This window comes from Mustela lutreola, chromosome 15 (genome assembly GCF_030435805.1).
Source record: "Mustela lutreola isolate mMusLut2 chromosome 15, mMusLut2.pri, whole genome shotgun sequence".
In the NCBI taxonomy this organism is placed as follows: Eukaryota; Metazoa; Chordata; class Mammalia; order Carnivora; family Mustelidae; genus Mustela; species Mustela lutreola.
In genome coordinates this window covers 52,058,800-52,075,849 of record NC_081304.1, presented here as the reverse complement: position 1 = coordinate 52,075,849, position 17,050 = coordinate 52,058,800, and the positions used below count along the sequence as shown (strand labels likewise).

The 17,050-nt window shown below is 46.3% G+C and overlaps 1 long non-coding RNA gene and 1 other non-coding gene across 2 annotated transcripts; one reads left to right on the top strand and one right to left on the bottom strand.

The window, feature by feature from the left end:
• Window positions 1–648: 648 nt before the first annotated feature.
• LOC131816119 (uncharacterized) lies at window positions 649–4,984 on the bottom strand. The gene is made up of 3 exons (XR_009347950.1): window positions 4,816–4,984; window positions 4,474–4,548; window positions 649–1,222 (listed from the first exon to the last, which is right to left on the bottom strand). It is a non-coding gene; the product is annotated as an uncharacterized LOC131816119 (long non-coding RNA).
• A 171-nt stretch (window positions 4,985–5,155) lies between these two features.
• Window positions 5,156–5,227, top strand: TRNAW-CCA (transfer RNA tryptophan (anticodon CCA)). The gene has a single exon. It is a non-coding gene; the product is annotated as a tRNA-Trp (tRNA).
• Window positions 5,228–17,050: the final 11,823 nt, after the last annotated feature.

The following is a 17,050-nucleotide window of genomic DNA, read 5'->3' as shown; positions in this document are numbered from 1 at the left end:
AAAGAAAGAGAGTAACATTAAATCCAGAAATGATCCACATAGTGGAGTTCACACTCAAGAGTCTCAAAATTGTTACAATTCTTATGTTTTTTTAAAATAGAAGAGGGGCACCTGGGTGACTCAGTGGGTTAAAGTCTCTGCCTTTGGCTCAGGTCATGATCCCAGAGTCCTGGGATGGAGCCCCACATTGGGCTCTCTGCTCAGAGGGGAGCCTGCTTCCTCCTCTCTCTCTGCCTGCCTCTCTGCCTGCTTGTGATCTCTGTCAAATAAAGAAATAAAATTAAAAAAATAAAATAAAATAGGGATGCCTGAGTGGCTCAGTTGGTTAAGCAACTGCCTTCAGCTCGGGTCATGATCCCAGCGTCCTGGGATCGAGTCCCACATCGGGCTCCTTGCTTGGCAGGGAGCCTGCTTCTCCCTCTGCCTCTGCCTGCCACTCTGTCTGCCTGTGCTCATTCTCGCTCCTCTCTCTCCGACAAATAAATAAATAAAATCTTTAAAAATAAATAAATAAATAAAATAAAAATAGAAGAAAACGAGGACTATTTATTTAAAATGTGGGACAGAGTATCTCAAAACAAAGTCCACCAAAAGTCAAGTGGAATCAAGTACAATATTTGAAATTTATTGGATAAGATGAGCCCCAGAGTTAGCATAGCAGAAAACAGTACATACTAAATGTGAAAACAGGTAAGGAGGTGGGGCACTGCTAAGCATCTGACTCTTGATTTTGGCTCAGGTCATGATCTCAGGATCCCGTTGGGCTCTGTGCTCTGCAGGGAGTCTATGACTTCTCTCCCTCTGTCCCTCCCCTGCTCAGACACACATGTGCATACACTTGAGCTCTCTACAATAACGAAGTAAGTCTTAAAAAAACATACACACAAGTAAGTAGAAAATGCCCAAACTGAATAACAGAGAAGAATAAGAATGGAAAAGCAAAAAAATCAACTTTGTTCAAAGATAACCCACAAATTCAACAAATGGTTGAATGCCACTCCCCCAAATGGTTAAATATAAAGATCAATATAGTTGATTCATCATGGTCTGCTGCAAATAAAATGTAGAAAGACATGGGCGCCTGGGTCGCTTAGTGGGTTAAGCCTCTGCCTTTGGCTCGGGTCATGGTCTTCAGGTCCTGGGATCGGGTCCCGCATCAGGCTCTCTGCTCAGCAGGGTACCTGCTTCCCTCTCTGCCTCTCTGCCAACTTGTGATCTCTCTCTGTCAAATAAACAAATAAAATCTTTTTTTAAAAAAAGTAGAAAGACACTTTATATTATCAACTAGGAACTAAGGAAGGTAGAAGAGAAATTAATAATGTCCTTTTTTTTTTAGATTTTTAACATTTTATTTTTTGACAGTGAGCTGATGAGAAGCACAAGTAGGCAGAGAGAGAGGGAGAAGCAAAGAACCTCACACGGGGCTCGATCCCAAGACCCTGGGATCATGAACTGAGCCAAAGGCAGAGACTCAACTGACTGAGCCACCCAAACACCCTTGCTATCAACTACTACAACCTTCAACAATTAAAAAAAAAAAAAAAACCACACACACAACAAACCCTGTCAAGGGGGAGAATCTGGTTTCCACTTGATTTGAAAAAAACTCTGACTTTTGGGTAGAGTTTAATTGTACCAAATCGATTAAAAAAACAAAACATGGTTTATCTATACAGTGGAATAGTATTTGGCAACAAAAGGGAATGAAGAATTGATACAGACTGTGACATGTATGGACCTTGAAAATATTACGTAAAAACTGCAGGGATGTAGGCTTACATCCCCAGCACAAAGTACTATATAGGTGTGGGAAAAGAATTAAGGAAGCTCTCGAAAGACTGATACGGAGTGATTTCCAGGATAAACTAGTGAGTTTAAAAAAAGAAAAAAAAACTAGTGAGTTAAAAAAAAGCAACACAAACTGCAAAATAATTATAGCGTGCCATCCTTTATATAAGGAGATATAAGAAAATAGGCATCTGGAGTGCCTGGGTGGCTCAGTAGGTTAAAGCCTCTGCCTTCAGCTCAGGTCATGATCCCAGGGTCCTGGGACTGAGTCCCATATCGGGCTCTCTGCTCAGTGGGGAGCCTGCTGCTCCCTCTTCCTCTGACACTCCCCCTGCTTGTGCTTGCTCTCTCTCTGACAAATAAGCAAATAAAATCTTTTTGTTTGTTTATTTATTTATTTATTTATTTGACAGAGAGAGAGAGCATGAGCCAGGGGGAGGGCAGAGAGAGAGGAAGAAGCAGACTCCTTGGTGAGCAGGGAACCTGACTCGGGGCTCGATCCAGGAACCCTGTGATCATGACCTGAGCCAAAGGCAAATGCTTAACCATCTGAGCCATGAAGCGCCCCAATATAGCCTTTTATATAGCTCTGACACTTAGAAGTATGGCAATATTTTAATATGCAAAAAAAATTTTTAAATAATGAAAAACAATGGAGGTGTGTGTGCATGTGTGAACCAGAAATGGAGTACAAGAGTCACAGCCTAGGGGCACCTGGGTGGCTCAGTGGGTTAGGCCGCTGTCTTTGGCTCAGGTCATGATCTCAGGGTCCTGGGATCGAGTCCTGCATCGGGCTCTCTGCTCAGCAGGGAGCCTGCTTCCTCCTCTCTCTCTCTCTGCCTGCCTCTCTGTCTACTTGTAATCTCTGTCTGTCAAATAAAATAAATAAAATCTTTAAAAAAAAAAAGTCACAGCCTAACTGTATTATAAATAAATAACATAAACAAGAGAGAAAGGCTCGAAGGAGACGTCTAACCTAAATTACTTTTGCAAAACAATATTCTGGCTATAAAGCCAAGGCAAAAAGAAATGAATACATATCTTTTAATCATCTTAATAAATCTTTTCTTACAGATATATAGATTAGTCATTCTGAAACACACATGTATATACACACATGCAAACATGTACATACATATTTATAGCAAGTGCATATATTAAAACTATTGAGAACTGTGTGTTTTGGTGTCGGAGAGAAGTCACAGATAAGGAAAAGGGAAATGACACCGCATTGCAGTACACACACCTAACACCCAGATCTTGGTTTCAAACACCACTCCAACAACAGGAACTAGGGCTCCTTGGAGAAATGTTTGATTCCAGGACCCACATGGGAACAACACAAGGCATCTTGTGCCAGAAACTAAGGAAGTGCTCGAAAGAGGATGGTTGCATGTTGAAAAATTCAACGTGCCAACCTGAAAGAGCTCATAATGGCCAAAGCTGGAACAATTTTGGAAACAATATAAGAAAAGATATTCTATGGATTAAATGCACGGAATTAAAAAATACCCAGGAGAGGGGTGCCTGGGTGGCTCAGTCGGTTAATCTCTTGATTTCAGCTCAAGTCATGATCTCAGGGGTGGTGGGATTCAGTCAGGCAATAGGATCTGAGCTCAGCATGGCACCTGCTTGAGACTCTCTCTCTTCCTCTCTCTCTACCCCTCCCCATGCTTGCACTCTCTCTCTAAAATAAATAATCTTTAAAAAAAAAAAAAAGAAAGAAATTATATTCTATGGATTAAATCCATACAATTTAAAAATACCTGAGTCTGCATTGATGCAAATAACTGAATATGTAATATACAAATAAATGGGAAGGAAGAGGCAGCTCATTCTTACAGAAGGACTCTGATGACAAATGTAGAAGGAAAAAGGAAATTTAAAAAATCACCAGGAGGCAAACACCAACCCTGGTGTAATCATTGTTGCAGGCAAAATAGATGCTAAGGGTACCTGGGTGGCTCAGTGGGTTAAGCCTCTGCCTTTGGCCCAGGTCATGATCTCAGGGTCCTGGGATCGAGTCCCCCATCGGGCTCTCTGCTCAGCAGGGAGCCTGCTTCCTCCTCTCTTTCTGCCTACCTCTCTGCTTACTTGTGATCTCTGTCTGTCAAATAAATAAAATATTTTTTTTTTTTTAAAAGGATGCTAAGATTAGTAGGGGCAAGTCTGAGGAGGAAACAGGGTATTTGCATAGCTTCAAAGCATTTACCCCCAAATATTTGTTAAAAATAAAATAAAAACGTTTGCAAAGCAGGAAACAGCATTACAGTGGAGAAAGAGCAGAAACCGTGTTAACTAAGTGGTCTAAGTGAGCATCACTGGCCCTAAGACGCGCTGACAGCAGGAACCCCCCAGCGTGCGGGACTGGAAATGTCACAGCATCATTTCGTTGGGATGGGGAGCGACTCTGTGAAGGAGAAAGGGAGGGAGAGGGAACCACCAGCACGTGAAAAGTGAGTTTTACAAAAGGGAACTATAGGGTTTAGGGACACACGCTTGAGTGATAAAACTATGAAGGAAAGCAGTTGGGGGCGTCTGGGAGGCTCGGTCCGCTGAGCGCTGAGCGAGCCACTCTTGATCTCAGCTCAGGGCATGATCTCAGAGTCCCGAGTTCAAGTCCTGTTTCTCCACCCGGGGGCGGGGACCAGGGTGTTCCCTCGGTGATGACTCATCAAGCAATACCTTTGTTTCGTGCGGTTTTCTGAACCCGTGCTGTTCCTCACAGTCCCCAAGCTCTAGCAGGACACTTGTGACTACCTGGGTAGAAGCAAATGCGGAAATACATAAAAATGCAATCCAAGAAATCACTGATTTCCAGTTGTATTACACTCTTCTATAACATCCACATTTTCAAAAATGAGTTTTTAGTTTTATACCTGGGGGTGGGAGCAGGGCGGGGGGAGGGGCTTATGATCATTCCATTTTTAGGCTAAGTTCCAAAGTCACTTGGGTTGGGTTTTTGTTTCCCCCTTTAACCCTCGGTGGGGTCGAGCGTCCTCCCAACCCTCACTTCCCGGTGCTGACCGCTTCCTCTCGGCCGCCGGAGTCCAGGGGGCCAGGTCCCCGCCGGGTCCCCAGTGCTGGTGGCACCCGGAGACAGCAGCCCCGTTGGCTCCGGGGGCCCCGGGGGCCGTCGCGCCCGGCCTGGAGCCCGACTGTCCCCCGCGGGGGCCGAGCGGCCGGACGGGCAGGTGGCGGCAGGGGGCCCCGCCTTCTTGGGGTGCAGCCCTGCGCCCGCGCCTCGGCTCTGTCCGCCCTGCGGCTCCCTCGCAAAGCGCAGGAGCTACGTAGGGACGCGACGGAGGGGGGAGGGCAGGTGTAGGCTGGAAGAGTCTTAAAAGATCAAAAGTCACTTTTGCCCGGTGACCTCGTGGCGCAATGGTAGCGCGTCTGACTCCAGATCAGAAGGTTGCGTGTTCAAGTCACGTCGGGGTCACGACCACCCGTTTTCTCTCCCACGCAAGGAAATGAAAGGGTTAGGTGTTTTGTAATTTCGTCCCTGCAGAGACGCCAAGGGAGTTTCTGCTGCTAACTCTCTTGCAGTAAAGAAACCAGAGATCTGAGCTTCGGGGGGCCCGGCGGTGACCTTTTCCCAGTCCGCGGCGCTGATGTGGGCAGCACCTGGGGGGACTGGACTCCCCCGACAAGAGACCCTGCCCACCTCCCCCCTACCTCTCGCCCTCCGCAACCACCCCCCGCCCCTCCCCCATCACAAAACTCAGCACCAGAAGAGCAATTTTTTTTTTTGAGCAATTTTCTTTTAAAAGACCAACCACACAATAGAAAACAGGTACAGAAAATAAAACGTAAATTGTTTTGAAACCTATAGTTTTAAAAAGAATGTTTTTCATTCGCCCATTTTAGAAAAGTTTTCTGGTGTATTTTTTGAGTCTTGCTTTTCCGTTCTTTTTTTTACCCTTCCATATGGTGGTAATTACCACCAAGTGGATGGATAATTGGGCTTCTCTGTATTCTGCATCTATAATCTCTCCAATTGTTTCTTGTGTTTTCCTATTTTCCCTGCATTTAGGGATATCTTTGCCCATCAACTGGGATTCCATTTTCTACAACTTCAGTCCTGCTCTTTAAATAGAGGGCATTGTAGGGTGCCTGGGTGGCTCAGTGGATTAAACATCTGCCTTTGGCTAAGGTCATGATACCAGAGTCCTGGAATCGAGCCCTGCATCAGGCTCTCCGCTGCGCAGGGGAGTCAGCTTCTCCCTCTGCTGTTCGCCCTGCCTGTGCCTTCGTGCTCATTCTCTCTCTCAAATAAGTAAATAAAATTCTTTAAGTAGAGGGCGTCATTATGCCATCACTGTCATTTTGAGTTCCTGTTGTATTCTCCTCTCTTTTAAATTCAGCTACTTGCTCCATAAAGCTTTCCACACTTCAAAGAGACCATATCTTGCAGAATTCCTCCTATTATTTTCCGGCGGGGGGTGGGGGGTGGGGAATCTGAACCCTTTGATCATTTTCAGTGGCATGTTTTTGTTCTGCCGGGAGTGATTCTTTTCCTGGCTCTGCAGAATTTAAAACAAAACAAAATCGAAAGCAAAGGAAACTTGATTTTACCTCTTCCTCATCTGAAATTAGACTCAGTGAGTCAGCTTGGTCCTGCTCTCGAGTCACTGGTGGACAAATCCTTTCTCAGATTGATTAGCTGGAGGACCGCATGGGGGCATAGCTCTCAACCCCATTTCCAGAGTTTAGAAGCAGTGATGTTTTTCTCCCCCTTTCCCATGTGGTTCCCTTGTTGTTGTGAACCATAGAACAACCATGAACCCAGGTACTAATCGCTAGCGATCCCACATTTCAGTGTGAGTTTCAATTTGAACTTCTGAAATGGATCTTACCTCCACCGCTAGGACAGAAAACACCTTTTCTATGCACTTAAAACTCCTATAATTAACATTTTGATGTGATCCCAAACAAACACTTGGAGATCCCTTCCATTTTTCCACCTTTCAAGAGTCCGACATTCAAAGAATCCATTGTGTACGTAAGACAGCCTGAGAATTGGTTCTGGGCAAACTTTTATTAGTTATAAAATTTTAGTAACATCCTTCAAGTTTCTTATGTGAATTTAAAATGTTTTCTTTTTGTTTATTTATAAACCAGATTTTAAAACGTCTATTTGTGGGGTGCCTGGGTGGCTCAATTGGTTAAGTATCTGCTTTTGGCTCTGGTTGTGGTCTCAGGGTCATAGGATCGAGCCCAGCATTGAGCTCCCTGCTTCTCCCTCTCCCTCTGTTGCTCCCCTTGCTTGTGCTCAGTCTCTCCTGTCAAATGGGCTCAGGGTCATAGGATCGAGCCCAGCATTGAGCTCCCTGCTTCTCCCTCTCCCTCTGTTGCTCCCCTTGCTTGTGCTCAAATGAATTAATAAAACCTTTAAAAAGAAATGAAGAGAAAAGGAAAGGAAGCATTAAAGATGGCAGAGCCTTGCACACTGCATTTGATACATTTTGTCACCCCCCCATTTTCTCTCCCAGTGAAGGTGCTTTCCTTAGCTCCAGCCAATTGGGGCCACAGGAGCTGCTTCCCTAGCTGGAGAGATGTTCTCTGGACAGAACCTGAGCCAACTGCTTTTTATCTCCAAAGATTTGATTGGAAACAAATGGAGCCCACTGTTTGCTTTGGAGGGCATTCTAAGCCAGTACAAATGTGAGATGAAATCGCAAATGACTTTGCTTTTTTTGGTTTTTGTTTTTTAAGATTTTTATTTATTTATTTGACAGACAGAGATCACAAGTAGGCAGAGAGACAGGCAGAGAGAGGGGGAAGCAGGCTCCCTGCTGAGCAGAGAGTGCAGTGAGGGGCTCGATTCCAGGACCCTGGGATCATGACCTGCGCCAAAGGCAGAAGCTTAACCCACTGAGCCACCCAGGCATCTGTGTCTTTGCTTCTTATCCTTCCTTAAAATACCTATTTTTTTTTTTTTTGAGTTCTCCTTCTCATAGAGGGAGCTAAAGGGGAGAGAGGGAGGGACAGTTCCCATGACCTGTGGGGTCACTGTGATTACAGTGATTACGGCATCCATCCTGTGTTAATAGTCTATAGTCTCTGAACACGAATTCACGCCAGGGTCCCACCCTGAGGTCTCACCGCTGCCCTCCCTTGTGCTCCCCTCATGCTCTTTCCCTACAGAGGACTCACGCTAGCACCTGACGCTGGGTTGATGGACACTTCTGAAAGATCGCCTTCCCCATTAGACTGGGACACTCTCTTCCCTCTCCTGTCCCCGGGGAGCACCACGCCCTTAGTCAATTACACCCACCATCACAGTTACTTAAGGAAGCTTTCCCTCTCCAAACCTGGTCTTGGGGGCAAAAAGGCAACACTCTGAGTTCAAGACAGCCTTCATAGAGCTTGGAACAAGGCAGAGTCATTTTGGAAAGGAGACTAGGTTTTGATCAATGTATGACCCAGTATATAGCCCAGAGTCCTGGGGGAACCGACTGGACCTCAAATGCTTGAGCACCTCCAGGGGCCACTCTGAAGGCCAAGAGCAGCGTGCTCGTGGTCCCCAGCAGAGATGTCATTGTAGGAGAAAGAAAAAGTCCCTCTCCTCACCTGGGGACTCACGGTCAGAAACTCAGCCCACGCCTGCCTTTCTCGATCTCAGGGCCAGTTTGAGCACTAAGTGGGCAAAGCCGAGCCAGGAACTTGCCCATAGCTCCCAGACATGCCAACCAGGAACCCCCAAAGCCTCATCTGAGGGAACACTGCCCTCCTTAGGGTCACAATTCAGAAGGCTTTGGCTGCTCATAAAGGACACATTAATATCCCCATTTTACAGAAAAGAAAATGAAAATAATTTCCTGCTTTCAGGTTCTCTGTTGTCAGAGGTATTATTCAATTCCCTCCTTGACCCCAAATTCTAGGAGACCCTGACACACCTCGCATTTTAGATGCCTACGGACCAAGAGACCATTCTCAAATTTCTCAGATTGAACTGTTCCTGGTTTGGCGTATGAACGCTGGTTCTCTAATGTCTTTCTTTTTTGTTTGTTTGTTTTTTGTTTTATATTTATTTATTTATTTGACAGACAGAGATCACAAGTAGGCAGAGAGGCAGGCAGAGAGAGAGGAGGAAGCAGGCTCCCTGCAGAACAGAGAGCCCGATGTGGGGCTCTATCCTAAAAGCCTGGGATCGGGACCTAAGCGGAAGGCAGAGGCTTCAACCCGCCGAGCCACACAGGCGCCCCCCCTTTTTAAGATTTTATTTATTTATTTGACACAGAGAGATCGCAAGTAGGCGGGGGGGGGGGGGCAGGCTCCCCACTGAGCAGAGAGCCCAATGAGGGGCTAGATCCCAGTTCCCTGGGATCATGACCTGAGCCGAAAGCAGTGGCATTAACCCACTGAGCCACCCAGGCACCCTGTCTAATGTCTTTAGAGATGCTCGGGAATCCCCCCCTCCACTACCCCCCCACCATGTGTCACTCCAGCCCTCTGAGATCAGTGGACCCCAGTCATCCTGGCTGCCCCCCATGAAGGAATCAGACAATGTCAGTGTCTCAGTCCTAACCCCCAGCTCCACCCCCAAGGATTCAGATTTCTGCCCAAATCGCTGTGGGATTCCTTTTAAGACTCATCAGAGTCTCGGGATTTAGGGACTCCCACGGTGCAAGCCCAGGTCTAGGATCCCTAGCACAAGAAGTCAGCCAGTGGACCCAAGTCATAGTGCCACTGTGGTGTTCCCACAGTTCCCAAAGGGCAGCAAGTTCATAAAACACGGAGTGAAGAAGGGGTTCTGGGGGGCATTAAGTTGGCACCCCCGATACCTTAGTAAAGTAACAGGTGAAATCCTGCCCCATCGGCAGGAACACCCTGCATTTCATCGTTTGTATATGTGAGGTCTTTGTAAACTATAGTACCTCCCTAATATATTAAGAATTACATAAACCCGGGGCATCTTGCTGGCTCAGTGGGTTCAATGGTTAAGCATCTGCCTTGGGCTCAGGTCATGATCTCAGGGTTTTGGGAGAAGCCCGAGTTTGAGTCCCTGCTCCCTGGGGAGTCTGCTTCTCCCTCTGCCCCTCCCCCCTGCTCATGCTCTCTCTCTCAATCTCTCAAAAATAAATAAATGAAATCTTTTTTAAAAAAAAAAAAAAAAGGCTTACAGAAACCACACGGGTGAACTGGTGAACTGAGGACCGTGTACCGCAGTAAGAAGCAGAATTAAGTCAGCCCTTTGAAGCTGAGGAGCACCAAAGAGGAGGGAAAAAAAAAAAGCCCTAACAATTATATTGATAGAGACTATGTTCATGGAGATTTTATACGCATTTGCTTATTTAATTCTCAAAGTGAGGCTACTTGGAGATTAGCTGCCCATTTCCAAATGAGGTGGACACAGTTCAGAGAGGTTTAGTAACAGATCTATGTGGCTAAATTATGAGGTAGCTAGAATTAGGATCTCTCTGCCTTTCTCTGGAGCTCAAATTCCTAAACACATGCATCTTCACGGTGTACAACTGGCCCAGGTTATGCTGGGTTTTCACTTCTCCACCATCTGAGATCCCTCCCTCTTTCCATAACCTCCTTCTAGCTTATTCCCACAATCACAGGTTCTCTGACCATGTGGGAACTCCCAGGGCATTGAATCCGCTGCTCACGAAGGAGCCCCCCACTTCTCCTCCTTATTTTTTTTTAAGGTTTCATTTACTTATAAATGACAGAGAGAGGGAGAGAGAGAACAAGCAGGGGGTGCAGCAGAGGGAGAGGGAGAAACAGGCTCTCCTCGAACAGGGAGCCTGAGGCGGGGCTCCATCCGAGGACGCTGGGATCAAGACCTCAGCCTAAGCGGATAACGGATGCTTAACAGACCAAGCCCCCCAGGCATCCCTCCCTGATCTCCTTTTGAGATCGTTCTATTTCCTGGGGTCCTCAGACATCTCAGGTTCCTGTCTCCAGGCTACCCTAAACACTTCTTGCCAGTGTCTTCTGCAAGATCTCCCTCAAAAGGACCAGTCAAACCCTTCAAACATTGCCCCAGCCCTGTGCTCTCCTCTGACTTGAGCATTTATTTCTTCAGTGGCTTGAGTCTTCCATTGTGAGTTCTGCGGGGACAGTGTCTACAAACTCACATCCCTATTTCATTCCTGCAGTATTATCTCGACTTGCAAGCGCTACAGGAAGTTAAAAGGAAATGTATCTCAAACCGAAACCCTCAAACTTTCTCAGCAAATAAAAGTGACTTTTCCTCTTGGTTCCAATCTCATGTAATAGCTGCACAAGATGTCCACTAAATTAATCCTTGAGCGACCTCTCCAGCTACACAGATAGAAGGCTGCCCTGGTGTTCTCTCTACACCCTATACCCATAAGCTTCCTCCCTGGTGTAAATGTCAAGTCCTCAAACAATGCCAGAGTTGGTATTGAAATCTAAAAGATAATGTTCTTGGGTGCCTGGGTGGCTCAGTGGGTTAAAGCCTCTGCCTTTGGCTCAGGTCATGATCTCCGGGTCCTGGGATTGAGCCCTGCATTGGGCTCTCTGCCTGCTTCCTCCTCTCTCTCTGCCTATTTGTGATCTCTCTCTGTGTCAAATAAATAAAATATTTATTAAAAAATAAAATTAAATTAAAAAAAAATAAAAGGTAATGTTTCAAACTCCAAACACCAGTTGACAAGTGTTGCCAACTTCTTTTTCCCATTAGGAAGCGGACTTAATAATGTAATTTCTACCCACCACCTGTCTCCATGGGGCCAGAGAGAAAGCCGAAATGAACTGACCAAGCATCGAAGACGGCCACCGGGTCATGAGCCATCGTCAAACATGTCCATCATCTCAGGTGAGAACGAGATCAGGTAAGAAGCCTGTTTTGAAAGTTATGAATTGATGAGTGTGCTTCCATTAAAGCCAGGAGGGCCCATTCATAATCCACTTTCTTTTGGTATATGCTGAACTTAAAATTATGTGGGAAGTAAATTATAGGACACATGGGGACACTCCAGACAATAAAAGCTCCTGCATTCGCTATTTAAGAGAAAGGTGCCTGGAGACGCTGCGGACAAAACCCCCTGCTGGGCCGCGTGGGCTGGGGACACCCAACGCTTTCCTCCCCGCCACCGGGGGTTCAAGCCCCGCCACCGGGGGTTCAAGCCCAGCCACCGGGGGTTCAAGCCCAGCCACCGGGGGTTCAAGCCCCAGCCCAGACACAACATGCAAACCCTACGTGGATCAGAAAAGGCAGGTTCGCGCGCCCTCTTGTGGTCATTAGGCGCAGTGCACAGAGTTTTGCAGCGTTGGCGTGTGTCCCCTGCTGGCCGTCTGCTGAATCACTGGAACCGAATTTTGCATTTCCCCTGAATTACCTCATTTGCAGGTGTGCTTTGCTCGCACTATTCTCATTTTTTTTAAAGATTTTATTTATTTATTTGACAGATCACAAGTAGGCAGAGAGGCAGGCCGGGGGCGGGGGGGGGTGGAGCAGGCTCCCCGCCGAGCAGAAAGCCCCATGGGGGGCACGATCCCAGGACTCTGGGGATCATGACCTGGAAGGCAGAGGCTTTAACCCACTGAGCCACCCAGGCGCCCCAGCTCCCACTATTCTCTTATAATCCCTTTTCTTTTTGTAAAGCAGGTAGCAATGTTTCCACTTTGAATTCAGAATTTACTCCTTTGTGTCTTCCCTCTTTTTTCTTTGATCTGTTGAGGTAGAATTTGTCCATTTTGTTGATCTTTTCAAACGTTTGATTTTGTGGATTTTATCTACTGTTTTCCTAGTCTCTATTTCACTGATATCCTCTTTAATCTTTATTATCTCCTTCTTTCTTCTAACTCTGGGTTTGTTATTTTTCTAATTCCTTAACATGTAAATTCCTTAACATGTAAACGTTGACTTGAAGGCACCTGGGTGGCTCAGTTGGTTAAGCAAATGCCTTTGGTTTAGGTCAAGATCCCAGGGTCCTGGGATGGAATCCTGCATGGCTTCCTTCTCAGTGGAAATCTGCTTCTCCCTCTCCTGCTCTCTAAAATGTTAATTTCTTAAAAAAAAATAAAAAGATGTGGGGTGCCTGGCTGGGTGGCTCAGTGGGTTAAGCCTCTGCTGTCGGCTCAGGTCATGATCCCAGGGTCCTGGGATTGAGCCCTGAATCAGGCTCTCTGCTCAGCGGGGAGCCTGCTTCCCTCTCTCTCTCTGCCTACTTGTGATCTCTCTGTCAAATAAATAAGTAAAATCTTTAAAGAAAAAAAAAAGATGCACAGGATTTTTTTTTTTTTTTTACAACTGGGTGTGACATAAAAGAACACAAATAGAAACAACACAAATGTCTAGCAGTAAGGTCATTGCTTACTTAGGTAGTTATGCTTATTTACCTCCTCAGTAAGGTGTCTTTGCTTGTGCATACACCTGAAAAATTCTAAAGGAAAATACATAAATATAATTAGAATGGCATGACTATTGGTGATTTCTACTTTTTATTTCAATTTTTTTGGAAGTAAGCTCTATGTGGCACTCGAACTCACAACCCACAGATCAAGAGTCACTTGCTCTACGGACTGAGCCAGCCAGGAGCCGCTTTATTTCACTTTTTAAATTATCACCAAATTTAGGGGCACCTGGGTGGCTCAGTTGGCTAAGTGTCTGCCTTCAGCTCAGGTCATGACACTAGGGTCCTGAGATGGAGCCCCACGTTGGGCTCCCAGGGAGCCTGCTTCTCCCTCTCCCCATGCCTCTGCCCCTGCCTGTGCTCTCCCTGTCTGTCTCTCTCTCTCAAATACATAATTTTTTAAATTTAAATTATCACCACATTTAGTTAGTTTTACTAAGGCAAACAGCCTTTACTCGTTGTGATTTTGCAAAAGAAAGAAAGAAAGAAGTAGTAGAAGAAGAAGAAAATGTTGAAAAGACAAACCAGGAATTAAGAACCCTTGGCAGGGGGAGCTGGATATCTCCCATGCTGTTGGTGAGAATGCAAAATAATACAACCCCTTCGGGAAATTGTTTGACAGTGTCTTAAAGAGTTGAACATATACTCAGTCTATGATCTGGCATTCCAGACCTAGGTATTAACGAAGAGAAATGAAAGTGTGTGCCCACACAGTGACTTTTCCAGGCATGTCCATAGCAATTTTATTTCAAACACACAACTGGGAACAACTCAGACGTGTGTCAGGAGATGAATGCGTGAACAAAGGGTAGCATGTAATGCCATCTAGACCAAATCATTGACATTGGAACAAACAGATACATCTCAAAATGTTATGTTGCATGAAAGAGGCTGAACAGAAAATAGTACATACTGTACGGTTATATCTACTTTTTTACACTTGATCTTAACAAAAAGGCCAAGAAGCGATATAGAGTTACTTTTAAAATTCTAGTAAATGAAAATTAAGTAAGAGTGATGGAAGATGAGTGGTTGCATTGGGAGAATGGGGAGACATGGAGACAGAAAGGGACTACAAAGATGCTTACATAAAGGATAAGTCAAATAATTGTTCTCAAACAAAAAACAAGATGAAGAAAGAGGAAAAAATTTATAGTTTTTTAATTTAATATTTAATAATATCACAACCCCTGGGTACCCTCCCCTAAGTAGTGGGGGAACTTGCTGAGCCCCCCTAGGGTGCCCCGAACTTCCCACAGTCACTTCCTTTCCCACAGTTGTGAGCACTTGGAGGGATTTTCTGAAACAGAGTGTTGCTATTTGAGCTGACCTTAGAACTCAGTGTTTGTAAAGCAGCATAATGCAGTCTTTCCTAGAAAAACAAATTTCAACACCATGACTGCTGGGGTCACTGCACAGACAGGGGCTGTGAGCACTAAGGATATCTTAATTCTTTCCCTTTCCTGTTTCAAGCTGAGTCTTTTAGGCCCTGGATCCTGATTATCCAGGAACACATACCCCACTCCCCATTGCTGTACCCAACTGGAGAGGGATGATGGGTCCAACACCCCAGCGCGGATGCTGGCCTTGCCACTGCTGCTGTGTGGCCATGGGAAAGTTCTCAACCTCTCTGGGCCTCCTGTGTAAAATGGGGGTCATTCCACCTACATTGCAGTGTTGATGTCAGAATAGGAAAGAAAAAAAAAATGAGTGAGGATTTGGCAGAGGCACAAATTCTACCACCTAATCGAGCCTAGTTAAAGTCTCTGCACTGCGCCCAGGTTGATGCTGATAACCCAGTATATTAAAACACAGTTTTGTTTCTCAGTTTCCATTGACAGAGGCAGAGAAACTGAAGCTATAAATAAGGGATCTCTCCTGCAGTGGAGGGCAGGAGGCCAAGCCTGGGAGTCCTAGGAGAGGAGCAGGGCTGGAGAAGCCTCACTGGTTCACCCACTTTCAGGGTTGGAATGTTTCCACTTTCCATCATTACAGTTGGGAATTTTCCAGAGCCCCCTGTGTTTTTAAAAATTTGCTAAGTATTTTGGCAACTCCTCTGACCCTTCTTTTGTTTATTTTTTAAAAAAGGCTTTATTTATTTGGGCGCCTGGGTGACCCAGTGGCTCTGCCTTGGGTCATGACCTCAGGGTCCTAGAATTGAGTCCCGCATCCGGCTCTCTGCACATCAGGGAGTCTGCTTCCCCCTCTCTCTCTGCCTGCCTCTCTGCCTACTTGTGATCTCTGTCTGTCAAATAAATAAGGAAAAATCTTTATTTAAAAATAAAAAATACTTTATTTATTTACTTGAAGAGAGAGAAAGAGTTAGAGAGAGCATGAGAGGGGGAGGGGTAGAGAGTGAAGCATCCTCCTTACGGAGCAGGGATCCTGATGCGGGACTTGAGTCCAGGACTCTAGGATTATGACCTGAGCCGAAAGCAGCTGCTTAACCAACTGAACCACCGAGGTGCTCTCTGGCCCTTCTTTTAATCACCAGCGCGTAATTTACCTCCCCTTCCAACTGAAGACATGATGACCAGGTGTGAAGATTTCAAGCCCACCCCGTTTGTATAGTGTAAGTAAGCAAAAACAGAACAGGGCTATGGTCGGAGGTAGTACTGCAGGGTTCAAGGCTGGGCTCTGCCCCTACCCTACTAGGAGGCCTTGGTTAAGTCACCTTATCTCTCTGAGTGTCCCTTTCCTCATCTGTAAATGGGACAATGCCCTCAGCCTACCACTTGGAAGAAAATGCATGGACTGAATCAGTCTCCTTACTGTGCAGACCTCACACCTCCGCAGAGGAGGGAAGACGGTTGGTGTCCGTGTAGCCTCACTTCCCTGGTCTCTCGTTCTCCTCTGGGAGGTGGCCTTGGGCCCTGGGGCTCCTGGGAGATGGGCTAAGGCTGCGTCCCATTCCTACCCGACCTCCGTGCAATCACATCCTAGGAAGTCTCCGCTGACGCGCGTGCACATAATCCCTGAAGACAAACACTAGAGCAGAGGGGCTTTAGACTTCCTATTGGGGAAACACTGCTGTCCTATGAGACAGTTAGGATTCAGGGGAACGAGCCCTAAGCGGCAAACATCAGGGACCCGGGGCGCTCCCCGGGAGCTGCTCCAGCTAAGCCGCACCTTCCAGAACAGAAGCAGCTTGTAGGCAAGCCCCCAGCACCAGCCAACCCTAAAACTCAGGACCCGGCTCCAAAATCCACCAATGAACTGCCTGAGCGGCCTGGCAATCTCACCCAATCAGGGCGAGGCCCTTCTGACCAATCAGAACGAGGCCCTTCCAGCCAATCAGGATGAGGCATTCCCCGCCCCCTTTCCATTATTAGCGTATTGGACCCCTCGCGGGAACCTGACCAGGAACTTTCTCGATATAAGTAGACCCTTAGGTTTACGCAGAGGGTACCTTTGAGCTTAACCTCGTTAAGGTCTTACCTGTGCCTTTGGTTTTTGGGGGGCCAGCCTCGTTTATGTCGTTGGTCACAGGAATGGGAGTCCGGTAAGGCTACCCTAAAACCTTCCTGTTCATAGCCTTTGTGTGAGGGTGGGAAGGTTTGGGTTATAATTTTTCTGTCTTATGCTGATGAACCAAATGGCTCATTACCGTGCAAGGGGCCCCTGGGTGGCTCAGTGGGTTAAGCCTCTGCTTTTGGCTCAGGTCATGATCCCAGGGTCCTGGGATTAAGCCCCCCATCAGGCTCTCTGCTCAGCAGGGAGCCTGCTTCCTCCTCTCTCTCTCTTTCTCTCTCTCTCTGCCTGCCTCTCTGCCTACTTGTGATCTGTCGGTCGAATAAATAAAATCTTTTAAAAAAATAATTAAATGCCATACAAGCTTTGTTCTCCATTATTTAAATAATCCCGTTAAAAAAAAAGATTTGATTTACTTGAGAGAGAGAGAGAGAGAGAGAGAGAGCGCGCAAGAGAGA